This window comes from Metopolophium dirhodum, chromosome 2 (genome assembly GCF_019925205.1).
Source record: "Metopolophium dirhodum isolate CAU chromosome 2, ASM1992520v1, whole genome shotgun sequence".
NCBI lineage: Eukaryota > Metazoa > Arthropoda > Insecta > Hemiptera > Aphididae > Metopolophium > Metopolophium dirhodum.
Window position 1 is genome coordinate 23,455,922 of NC_083561.1, and position 13,610 is coordinate 23,469,531.

A 13,610-nucleotide genomic window follows, 5' to 3' on the forward strand; every position below is an offset into this window, starting at 1 on the left:
ATGAGTTGCCTATACAATACTCCTTAAAAATTTACAGATTGGAACCACTTAAAGACAACAATAATTAAATTGTATGGGTTATCGTATAATATAATAAGTTATAACTTATCACACGGGTGCACAATCCGCGTGGTATGATCCCATTACGCGATTGATACTTCAATACTTGATTAAAATACAGAACCTAGGGGGGGGGGGGGGGGGGGGTGACAATCTCATAAAAAAAACAAAGAACCAACAAAACTAATAGGAAATAATAAATAATAGGAAATAAATTTACAAAATAAATAAACCATAAACGATAAACCTATGTAATAATATGTCATGCAGACAATGCAGTATAAAATATAAATGTATTATATATCATCAGTAAAAATAGTTTATTTTTTATAATTAAAAAAATTACTATCATTTCACATTCGTCTAGGAGTGACATTTCACCTCTTTGCTCCCTTCCTAATGTGCGCACTGCGCAGTGATCCTCACAATAATTATCATTTAGCGAGAATACTGTATAGTGGCGGAGTCGTACCTATAATATATTACAAAGTACAGGGGTGACCAAATGGTCGATGGCGATGGAATCAAAATATCACGGTTTTAGTAAAATAATAATTATTTCTCTATAAAAAAGAGAACGGCATGTCACTCACGGACAATCATTTTCTCATAATCTTATATTTAAGTTTGAGCGTTTGACATACATTTCACTCTACCTATTATATAAAAACAACTAAAGTACAAAAACTCAAAACTGTATCTATTAGACTTACACCGAACGTAAATTTGTTAAATTACTCGTGTAAAACTGCTGTAATACAAATAAAATGATGGGTATAACGCACGTCCTCTTAACGGTCGCAATGGGTCCCAGCACTCTTTAAGTATCAACCAAATATTATATAATATACCAGATATCTACTTTAGTCTTTTCTAGTATAAATGTATTATTTTGAGTACAAAATATGCGATATGCTTATTATTTATCAATTAATAATGTTTAGTGGGTAATATATAATATATAGCTGATAAATGGTCTGTACCTGTAAATTATTAATTTAAATTATACGTTTGTGTATGGGTATGCTATACGTAAATCAAAATAATATTAATATTGTTAGATTGTAATTTTTTGATAATAGATGTATTGTTAAATGTATTTGTGGCAGTACCTATATGTAATGATAAAAACGATTTATCAATTTATTGTTTAAAAACTCATAACATAATATTATATAAGTAATAGTTATCCAGCATCCCAAACACACATGGTGTTCAAAATGAATATTTCCAATTCTGTCGGTAAAGCCCACCCCACATAAAACGAACATAGCCAATTTAAAAGTATTATATCACTGCCGATACTAAAATAGGGCGCTCTTTTTAAATTGACTGCCAACTCTCAACGGGAGGGACGTTATCCCAGTTAAGATTAATGAATTGTTTCGAGACCAATTTCTTGGGGATCGTTATTTTTTTCTAACATTTTTTTTTTTACGACGCTTGTCGCCTTATTACTCCCAATTGCCATTTTTAAAGACACCACATAATTTGGTACCGACCAAACATAAAGACGATGGATCAATATTTTTTTTTATTATCTATTTATCTATAAATATTTTTATTTAGTTCTTCGACAGAACTGTTAAGTATTTTTAATTCAATGTGTTGTAGATTATATAGGTAGTAGGTACATATATAAATATAAACATGCCAATATTTTTACATTAAAATTGATTTTATTAATCTATAACTATATTTTATCATATCAAATCAAATCAATGTTTGTATTATTGACTAAGGTTTAAGTAAAAAAAAAGGTGGGTAAGTGGATGTCGCTCTGCTGTACAGTAGGTTACAAATGGGTCACTGTAATGGATGGTGTTAAATTTTGAATTCAATGATATATCATTGTATAAGAAAAACGATTCTGAGCGAAAACGGTCAGTCAGACTATGATATTACCAAGTATATATTTTGATGATATTATTATGAATAAAGTAATTTATATATAACCTATTTACGTGGAGCCTTGTTTTAAATTTTCAATCCTTAGCCATAAAAGTTAAATATAATATACATTTTTAACTACAAAATAATTAATAAATTATAAATTTGATAAATGTTGTTAAAATTTGAACTTTAAATGCTTATAAAAAAAAATTGTGCCTATGTATTTTTAATATTTTTCAACTGCTATTAAAATGATATATCAGGAGCCTTATATTAAATTTTCACGCTTTTTTACCCAACAAAAAAAATTTTTAATGATATTTATAGAAAAAAAACTAAAAAAATTGAAAACAGACAATGTCCGTAAACAGCTCAAAAAGTGTCAAAATATTTTCAAAATGTTATGGTGTATAGAAAATGCTAATATAAACATTCAGTGAAATTTTCAAGTATTTACAGTCATTCGTTTTTTAATTACAATAAAATAAGAAAATTGTTACATGAGAAATCAAGTGAATATAAAATGTTGTAATAATATAAATTTCAGACGCTCATAAAAATTTAATTTAAGTTTCTTGTAGACATTTTTTTTTTTTGATAAAGGTAGACAAACTTATGAGTAATTTTATATTACAGTTTCAAATCTTAGATTTAAAAAGAAAAATTTTTATGAATTCTCAACTCAAAATAATTTGCTAATTTTCGTGATTCGTATTTTGTCAACATTTGAACTTTAAATGCTTATAAATAAAAACTGTGACTAAGGATTTTTAATTTTTTTCATCTGCCTTTGAAAAAATAACCTAGGAGCCTTCTATTACATTTTCAAGCTTTTGTACTCAACAGATAAAATTTTATTGATATTTATAGAAAAACAAACTAAAAAAATTGAAAACTGACAATGTCCGTAAACAGCTCAAAATAAGTCAAAATATTTGGAAAAATGTTATGGTGCATAGCAAATGCTAATATAAACATTCAGTCAAAATGTCATGTCCCTACAGTCATTTGTTTTAGAGTTACACCAAAAACCAAAATCGATTTTCTCAAAAACAGATTTTGCGTAAAAATTCCCGTTTTTCCTTAATTTTTTCTTTTGTTTTTCACGTCGCTTTTGAAAACTGCTGGGAAATTTTTACCTTTGACCCCCCAAAGTACCAACTAGATCCACTTTCCTATCAGAAAAGATACTGTTGAAGAAAATCCAAGCACTTTTACTGTCCTAAAAGGTGATGACAGACACAAAAAAAAAAAAAAACACACACATCATTGTAAAATCAATACATTCATCGCTTTGCTCAGAACCTAAAATGACTGTACTAAAGTTATAGGTACTAAACGTGAAAATGAATCGGTTATTGAAATATTATAGTAAATAGATAATTTATGATAAAATTATGACGACAAATATTAGAAAATATTAGATTTACTTTAAACAAAAATTGTATTTTATTTTATTATCGTTCATAATATTTGACATTTATATTTATAATTAATTGGTCCGATTTTTGAATCTAACTATTAGGAATTTCAGTGACGTATACAATGTCACGAAGTGTTCATCACCCATCTTGGTATTTTTTTTTACTATACGTATGGATGGGCAAATATAAATTATTAAAATCAAAAAAAAATATTTTAATATTATATACATAAATATATAATTTTTTAATTTACCTACCTCTTTCAACGAAAATATCTATGTATACACTACTGAGGAATTTTATTGATTTGGTTAGAAAATCGAACTGTTTGGGCAGTTAGTCAGTTAGTGCACTAATATAAATACCTAATAATATATCTTAACATATTATATAGCTACATTTAAACTTTCTTTTGAAATGCTGCGTCTTCAGAACTAAAATTGAAAAATTGCTATCAATTTGTCGTTAGTTTTTCACAATTTTCTTAAGTCTCTGACATTTTAAAAGTGTCGTCTAAGTCCCATCTATAATTTGAAAATTGGATTGGCCAACATAAAACTATTTGTTTTTTTTTAAATATATAGGTACACCCGAAGAATAAAACACGATGATATACCTATATTGAATTAAAAAAAATAAATGATCTGTTTAGTTTAAAAAATATTGTAACTACGTAGATTTTAAATGTTGATCAGACTAGTAAATGACTTTCACAGGTAATTTAGCTATATTCAATAGATGAGTTTATTATGAAATGATGAAGTTTCTTTTTTAAATTACCTACTTAAGATCGGATTCTTATACAACCACGGTATATACGGTCACGGTCTATACGTGGCTGTAGGAAATAAGACTTGACAGTGTACAGGCGTGGATATAATGGGGGCTATTTCCGAAGCCCCTCCCTTTTAGGCTTTATGTACTTAAAATATTTCAAAGATTACCTTAACTATCAGTTTATTAACTAAAGTAAAGAGCTTATACGAGCAATACTATACTTACCTATTTACAACATATTAATATATTATATTATATTGCTTATTGATATTTAGGTCAGTATAGGTATATATTTTAATAATATGTTGTAAATTATAGATTCAAATTTTTATGCTTTGTGCCTTTGTAGCTTTTATATTACACACCTACTACATACAAAAAATATTATAATACGAAATTAGTAATGAAAATATAATAATAATATGAAGCATTGAAGTACCTTTAAATGAAAAATAGTATTCTCTAATTCATATTAGATATACCAGACATTTAATTTTGCACGCATTTCTGAATATTTCGGAATTTTAATTGCACATTTTTTTGCGGTGTTTGCCGCACAATAATTCAGTCATTAAATATACCTAACACATTTAAAACATGTGAAATTTACTAAATATATTTAATATAATATATTTCGGTACAGGTCTAGAAAGTATTGCGCCACCACTCTGGTTTAGTTGACGTATTGCCCCTTAGATACACCTCTCGTGTTTTCGATGTTATAATCATTTCACATTTGTTATAAAATGTATATACTGCAGATAAAAACAGTACGAAAATTATATAGGTACGTTATAGGTATATAAAACTGCCTTTATAATTACTCAACAATAAACCACAAATATAACTTTGTGGATCCTATAAGTGTAGCTCACACACGGAATGTTGAGAGGATGTGGGGAAGTACTAAATGGGGGAATAAGAAACGAATAGGGACTAAGAGAAACTTCCTATATTCTTAATTGGCAGAGTTTATGTTTATGTATTTCTTTTTTCTATTTTTTGATATAGGTATAAATTATATTAATGTATTATTACCTATTAACTGTTTTATTTTAACAACGCATGCAATACGGATCTGAGAACAATATTCATAAAACAGCTGCTGCTAAACAGCTAAACCAGCTTATTGATTATTTTTGAAGCAAAAAGCTAGAAAGTTTTAAAGTTTTATAAGTGTAATTTAATTGCAAACTAGACGACTCTGAAAGAATATAAGGGTAGTTGTACAAGTTGAAGTAAAATAATCCACACCCTAAGACCTACATTTTATCCTCCTTTAACCCCCTACAGGACGTTGATCCAAAACATTATACGTGCTAAATGATAGAACTATTAAAATTCCCCTTTATATATTATGTTCACCCATACTACGTAGAAATATATAAGCACGGTGACCTAAGGGTCTAATAGGAATGATAGGAATTCTATAAAATATGGTGTTAAGACCTACCTGAGCGTCTATATCGTGTATGCTATTCTATAAATAATATTTTTTTTTAATGAAAATCCTATTTAAAAAATATTAAGATTATTTTAACACAGTACAACTATTGGTTTATATTTATAAGCAATATTTTGGATGTATAATTATATTTTGTACTTAGATACAACCATAATAGGTAGTTATACAATCAGTGGCGTGGCGAACGGTAAATAGTCATGCATAGATAGATATTAATTATATACCTAGGTTAGGTCCTTATAACCGTCTTAAGACATGTTACGGTGTTAAGATAGTCAGTCAAATATGTTTGAGAGATTATCGATAACTTATAAATTATGATACATTTGTATACATGTTATATCATATTATTACTATTTTTTATAATATTAAATATAATTTTTGGGAAAAATATCACACCATTTAAACCAGTGTTATATAATTATTCATAACTTATGATAGGTACCTAGTATACCTACCAAGTACCTACATAAAAAAATAGTTTCATACATACTAGTTTAAATATTTTTAGAGTTACGTATCTGATAATATCATATTATAGTAAAACGTTTCAAACATAATTAATAACAATATCTAAAACCTTGAACATATTATACAATTATTATTTTACAGTAAAAAATACAAACAGTTTCAACAAACAAAAATATGAATTTAAATGTAAGCATTTAAACAAAATAACAATTTTAATGAATTATATTATGAAAATGATCACATGTGATGAATTTAATCATATATAGGAACCTTCTCGTGATGTGTCTAAGCCTGTATTTACCTATCTTATAAAATATACAAAATAAATAATAATTATCCTTAAATACTGTCCTTGGTGAGATATAATACAGTATGTACCCAATTGTACTTCCACCAAAATTAATGTTGAACATCTTCCTAAGTATGTAGGTATCATGATCAGTGATTTATTTTGTATAGAAGTGTAGTTATTATGTACTTTTCCTTTTTTTTTTAGTACAAATTAATCTACAATAATTTTTTGCATAGGTACATCATTTATTATTAAATTCTTGAGGTGGGCACTTTTAGTGTGTGTGATTATTAATATGATTAAATCACGCGATAACCAGGTATACTTGTATAATATATAGACAAATAATAATGTTGTACCTACATACCGTCTAATCCATTTATAATTGTGAGAAATAATGTTACAATAAATATTAATCAATAATTAAAATTCTCTTCGTAACCATATAAAGTCATATGTATTTTAAAGTTAAGTTTAATTCTAAGTTTTCAATATTTATTTTAGACTTTTTTTTACTGTTTAAATAGGTTGAAGTGTCACCCACACAACAGCACCAGGGTGTGTCTGCTTGAATTTCACAAGTTACTGACGATGTGCTGTAAAAGAAAAAAAATACGTAAGAAAAAGAAATCTAAAAGCAAGGAAGCAGCAGAATGAAAGTGGAAGAGAAATAGAGAGGGAATGAGAGAGAGAGAGAAAGACATTGTAGCGTGTGTCTGTGTGTGTGCTGTGCGTGCGTGCGTGTAAGAGCCTAAGCGAGGAAGAATGAAAGACTGAGAGGGAATATTACTATTCAGGGGGTTTTCGGGGATACTTTTGGCTGGGGTGAAATATTTTGATTAATGATCCGCCGGCAAGGAACTGCCGCGTCTTAAGTCAGTCGACGGAGACAGCCAGTGCCAGGGACAGGGCACATAACGAATATCGAAAACCCCAGGAGGTCGGTTAATACCCCCTTTTTCATTTTTTTCACCACCCCTCGCGGTTGTTTTTGTTGTAGACCATGGATATTATTATTATTTTTTTTTTTTTGTAATCATATCATAATTTTAATAATATATTTAGTTACCTGCCTAAGAATAGTTTTTTTTTATAAATGTATAACAATATATAGGTAGGTACAGTTTGTAGTTTGAACAGTTGAATGTACTATAATTTAAACATTTACATTTAAACTTGAAAAAATAAAATAATACTTTTAAACTTTGAAGAAAAATTATTTAAAATTGTCGCATCAATTTAACACTATAGAATAAATACGTCGTTAACATAAATGACGGTACAATAATATTTATATGCCTATTAATTTATGTTTGAATTAACTTAACGCAGTCAATAAACATTACATATTATATACCTACCTAATACTCTTACTACCTAAATACAAAATTAAATACATAAATACCTAAATGGCTAAATAATAACCTAATTTAATAATTCTAAACACTCAACAATTACTGGGATCAATAACATTTTTTTCGAATAAAATGATTCCTCTTTTTATTCTGTTATTTTAGTATTATATTTGCTTGCACGAAAATTATTCTTATAGGTAATCTAGTCAATTATTTAGGTGTATAAGTGCATTTGTGTTAAAGTCAATACATTATAAGTTAATACTATTTTTATTTACTAATACCCGTATCTAGGCCTTATACAAATTATACAAAGCCTTCCTAAAAAATATTCGATTATAATATTTTCCCTCTATACACTAAATAACATATTATTGTGTGGCAGTTCTTTTTTTGAAGTGAGAGTAAATATATAAGTTGATTGATTGTTACCGAAGATATCAGGCACCTGCTGCAGTATGATTAGATATATGAGTGAATTAAAAAATCTAGGTTCAAGGTGATTTATTAAGGGTGCTCACGCCATTTTTATGTTTAAATTATCCATACATTAAAATTCTGATTATTGGAATTTTTAAGTCTAGTTAAAGATAATATTATTTAATACTTAGATTTTTCCCAAAATTTGAAGAGTATCGGGTGGCGATACTAACTTTGGTTTGTTAAATTATCAGCCATCACTCATTACACACGGTAGGTAATACAAAAATACAGTTAATATTATGAATTTTTCAATCGCAAGGGCGGTTATTGTTTCACTGAATTAAGAACCGATTGTTTTCGGTGGAAATAAGATACTTGTCATCCAGATCTTAAATTTGCATTATTAATAAATGTGTATAATTTATAAGTTTTATCCGAGTTGATGATATATAGGTGTATATTATATAGGTAGGTACATAATATGAACAATAATTAATATTGTTTGAACATTGAACATGTTTTTTTAAAAATAATTTACAAATATGATATCCTTCCGTGCAGACACTATTCCAATTGAAAAAAACATAATTGCCTATTTAATGGTGCGCCAAAAAAAATGTTGTCCGCGAGCGTCCCCTTCAATTCGAGCTGAATATGCGTATTAATACACGTATCTTGACGAAATATTATTAGATATTTTTCAATCTATATTATGTTAATATATTAAACGATTTAGTGCAGGGGTCGACAGCCCGGGGGCTGTATGTTGCCCTCGGTTTAATTGTATGTGATCCGTGAGCAAAACTTATAATTTGTATAATAATTCCGAACTAAGATACCTAGTATGGGCTGTAAACGTCGATTCAAATAGAATAGCGAGGTAGATCGTCTTAAGTTTTAGTCACAGATTATGACGGTTTCGCTTGTACAAGCCACCCAGAAATATCGCCCTGCCGTATTTGTTTCACACATTTCCACGATTTTGATTTACAGTCACACCAACTGGTTTCCGAGGAGTAGGTACTATGAGCAACGACCACATCAGGTCAGGAAGCAACGTGGGAGCTCGTGCGTTCCATGTGCAGCGCTGGTTACCCGGACCGTGTCCGAACAATTAATCTGACAATGCGCATAAAGACGTTTAACACTGTCAAAGAGATCTGGTGTTGGAGGTGGTGGTGTTCAGTCAATGGGAAAACGTTTTGAAAAAAAAATATATTACGTATACTTATTTATTTTGATTAATGAGCGAAAACCGCTCTCCAATGTTCATTAGGCCCGAAACAGTAGCCGGTCAAGAAAACATGATACCGTGTGGGGTCGCCACATAAAGAAAAGAACGGTTGTATATATATATACGTTTAATTTATATATATTATACACACTGGGAAACGGACGAGCGTAGTATATAGTTATATCATTTTCATAACAAAACCATGTGTTGCTTTGGTCTTTTTGATTTCACCGAATGCTGCGTTTTCATTGTCGGGAATAATATAATATAATATTATATTAAAACTACGAACTCAAAGACTGCGCACCAGCTATATAATATAATATTATATTATGCTCGGTGGCGGTATTCCAACCAACCACGCAACACCGTATTTGAACTGGCGCGACCAACAACCGCGCAAGTATAGTTTGTGCAAGATTTTTAACATTTTCCACGGAAAGGTATATGTATATTATATATTGTACACACGCCATATATATAACCTATATACGCGCATTTTACAATGTTCTATACACAATAATGCATCGGTTCGGATAGCCACATACAGTTTTGGTATTTGGCCCGAGTTCGACAACCATCAAGTTTCACAGACACCAACAATAGAAGTCATATTATATGTATATATTATAATATTATACACGTACGTCGTACACACAACAAACAAGCACATCGGGAGTGCGCGGTTGCATGCCACGGCGGGTATAGTGGTCTCCGGAGAAGACTGATGGTACAGTAGTATGGACAGTGGACACGCGGTAATAAATGATAATGATAACGATTTCTGACATTGTATATTTTTTATACATAATATAAACTTGATGAATGGGATCTAATCAAGTCCATGACCTGTGTACGTATCAATAAATATAAGTAGGTAGGTATTGGTATACATATAGGACATAGGTATATATAAAAAAAAAGCAAAAACTAAACGAAGAAAGTGTTATTACTATTATTATATCATGCGGCAGTGGACGTAGCAGTAAGCAACGGCAGATAAAACTGACAACAATAGTAGATCAATATTTTATAGATTTTCTTAAGACTTATCTTCAGTCGAAGATGACTGAAAAACACGTATCAATTCAGAAATATTAAACATTGAAAGCACCATAGCTCAAGTCTCGAACCATTGATTTCAATATAAAGTAATTACAAAATGTTGTTGAATGAAAAAGCGAAGAAAACCGTCAATTATTATAGTATATTAATTGTATACTAATTTTTTTTAAAACTAATTATAAAAGTGACAAAAATGTAAGGTGTCAAATCAATATTATTATTTTATATTTTAAATTTTTCCATCAGATTAGAACTACGTAAGTACCTTCTATTTAGTATTAAATAAAAAAGAATGAAAAAATCAAGCATAATAACAACTAACAAGACTCAAAAATGTTAATTTTTTTTAATGATAATCAACTAGTATTTTTGTACAGATTTAACTAGAAGTTTAAAACTGACCATTCAGAGTGTTTAAATAATGTGAGCTAAACATCGGTCGTTTTACTAACAGTTGATTAAAATTAGTGTGTAAAATGTACATTTGTTTTGTATGTAAATTATTTTAGTTTCAAAATATGAAATAAATGGCGAGAGATGCGACCGGTTTTGAATTTAGTAGTTTGTATCCTACACAGGTGGCCCTCAGTACTAAAATCCTGGGTACGCCACTGCTATGGGCTATGTTTTTGTTAAGACCACAATATGTTCTTCATACAATCATATAATTAATCGACAATTGTCGAGCGATTCAACTTTTAATGAAAACAAGAAGGGATATGTAGGTATTATGATTTATTCTACCTATCAATTTATCATATCATAACTTGTCTCGTATATAAATTATGATTAGGTACGAGTTTATATGACACTCAAAACTATTTTATATCAATCAACACAATTATTATTTTGTTATAGGTAGGTATTTACCTAACAATAATATATTTGCCGATACTAATATGTGTAGGTATGGTATATAAATATAAGTACCTATAGGTAATATAAGTTGATAATAAATATTATCCACAAGCTTGGAGATTTCAGTCTTCCTTGTTAGGTAACAATATATTAAAATTTTAAATAGAGTAGGTGTGTGGACGTGTGGTTATTTCATTAAATTGCTTGTCAATTGATTGGTATACCTATAAAATACCGTATGTCATAAATTGTTTCGACATCTGTTAAACATTATAATACCACGAATATTAAGTTTTGACTTTAATACATTATATAGTTGGACATATTAATAGTTACTATATAATATAATATAATACTTATTAATGCTATATTATATTTATCGATAATTATTGGCATTTGTGGTTTGTGATTGCGAAGAGGCTTTCGCTGAGCGATGTCGCTATTTTTTTTTTTGCGATTATAATTGTATGTCTTAAGCCTAAAACAAATCTTTATTGGCAAAACACGTATACAATAACCTATAGGTTAGGTTAAATATATTTATTCATCCGGTATATGCCTGTATAACCGTATAAGAATATAATACACCGACGTTCAACGTACGCCGATCATATTATGAAAGTGTTTTGAATGGAATTTTTCGTTGCAATTGCCTATATACAGGTATATATAATAATATGTATAATATTGGGCGAACGCTTACTGCTTGGAATAAACGGGGCTGGCAGGCAGCCGCCTGCAGATCGCCTGTCGGAAGTTTGACAGTCAGCCGACGTACCCTTTGGCACCTCTCCACTGGTTTAGTCCTTAAGAATTTCCATGAAAAGAGCTTCTCGCCCACCCACCCACGCCGCCCACCCTGTCCACCTTAAGCGCTGACATACGGTGTGAAGAGAACTGTATAGCTGAACGATATCGATCCAAATCGCCAGGGTCGAATCAAATATTAAATATATAATATATAATGGCTGATCAATTTAATACTTATAATACATATATATATATTTATACATAAAATCAGGAAACTATAACAGTATACGACAGTGTAAAACAATCATGTACGGAAATAAACGATAGTTAATATATAATATTATAATATCGAATAATCACTTAGTATGATATAATAAAATAAAAAGTTAAAAATTAAATAAAAACTTATGAACTCAGATTTTTATTTTTCACCGTTCGCATTTATACATATAACGATTATAATATTATAGATAATAAAATATAAAACTTTCGCATATGGTTTATTTTGAAACTTTTAACTATTGATAGAATTTCCATTTAAAAGATAAATGATAACATTATGAATTAATTTAAAAATCTAAATGTATTTTTTTTTTAATTTACAGAAAAAAATCAAAACAATATTGAAGCCATTATGTACCTAGTTATTTGATAAGGATTTATCTCTATATTATACAAAAAATTAAAATAGTAGTTTTACCTAATAACTACCATGGAAACTAAACCATAAGCAAATAATAGTTATGTAACAAAAAAATCGAAAGATGTAAATACTTATATTGTTATGTTTGGTAAAATATTAATTAAAACACTTTAATACTATTTTAAATACCTTTTTAATTTGGAAATTAAATTAAATTTTGATTAAGATGAATCAACATTAAATTTAATAATTATTGTTCATAATAATTATTGTTGTCTTCTTGGAAATAATTGGAGACAACGTTTAGAGATTTTCAAACTTAAATGTACGGTGGTTAAACCACCGTGGTTTGGTCTCAAAATTGATTAGTACTGACCGATTTTAAGATGGTATTATAGTGGCGCATATATTTCATACTATATACTAACCTAACCTATCAGATGGTGTGAATTCAAATTCCAATGATAGGTTTTCAATTTTCATATATGAGAAAAATATCTCTAATAGTTTTCGTGTTTTGTTAACCAATATTTTTAACGAGAACGTAATTTAATTTATTTTTTATACTTACTCCAGATTCTTCTTGAACTTAATTTAATTTGTTTCCTGAATTTTCTACTATCACAACACTTTTAATTACTGTTATATTTGATGTTTCTAATTTGTGTATGACTTGAACCAAAAACAACAATTTGCCAATGGCTGAAATATATGCTAAATTATTTCTTAGCTGGTTGTATATTGTATAATATCGGTAGCTTTTGTGATAGCAATTTTAATGCATTTTATACAATTTTAAAAGTAGGTATCTGAAATCTAAATATAGATTAGAAAATACGTTTTTTTTTTGAAATAGTTAAGTATAATATTCAATTGCTTCTAACCAAGTTCCCACCGAGT